Below are 975 nucleotides of genomic sequence, written 5' to 3'. Positions count from 1 at the left end.
TGCCAAATGCCCCTCCCCCCAAATAAGTAGGCTTTTTTCAGCCTATTGAAAAAAGTTTTTGTTGCACATAGGAGTTTGAGTTTAAGAAGGTCCATTCATCTATTCTATCTTTTCCAAGTTCTGCATTTTTTTTTATTATGTTTGCAAGTAATTAATGCCATAGGCTAGGACTTCTAAATTTGTTCCAATTTTGTCTCATTAACATTATGGTTTGGGGTTTTACTCCTATGTTTCTGATTTACTTTGAGTTGTTTTTTGAGTATAGCGTGAGATGTGGCTCTTGTTTCAGTCTTCCTTAGATAGATGTCCAGTGTTGTCAGTACCATTTGTTAAAGAGGCTGTTGTTTTCCTATTTAATAGGTTTTATTACCTTGCCAAATTATCAGTTGATTGTAGGTTGATGTGTTAATTTTTGGATTCTCCATTCTATTACATTTATGCCATCATACCAATATAATGCTATTTTGATTACTACAGCTGTGTAGTAGGCTTTGAGATCAGAGAGTGAGATGCCTCCAATTTCATTTTTGCTTTTAAGAAGTGCTTTGCCTATTTGGGATCTCTTTCCCTTCTAAGTGAAATTGGAAATTGCTTTTTCTATCTCCTTGAAGAATTTATATTTACATTGGGATTGCACTGAACCTATAGATCGCTTTTAATAGGATTGCCATGTTCCTATCTATGAACAGGATGATGGAATATATTTCCATTTAATTAAGTCTCTTTTTGTTTCTTGTAGTATTATTTTGTAGTTTTCTTTATTTTTTTTGCCTCTAGTTATGTTTATTCCTAAATATTTCATCTTGTCATTGGCTATTGTAGATGGTATTGCTTTTTTGGGTTTCACTCTCCCATAGGTTCTTTGTTACTGTAGATAAATCCAACTTTTTTTTAATGTAGATTTTGTATCTTGCCACTCTACTAAATTATTCTATTAGGTCTAACAGTTTTATAAGTTTTTTGGCTTTTCTGTAC

Source organism: Elephantulus edwardii, unplaced genomic scaffold (assembly GCF_000299155.1).
Source record: "Elephantulus edwardii isolate Elephantulus edwardi_28Jun2011 unplaced genomic scaffold, EleEdw1.0 scaffold00149, whole genome shotgun sequence".
Classification (NCBI taxonomy): Eukaryota; Metazoa; Chordata; class Mammalia; order Macroscelidea; family Macroscelididae; genus Elephantulus; species Elephantulus edwardii.
Note: the sequence above shows the minus strand (reverse complement) of the source record.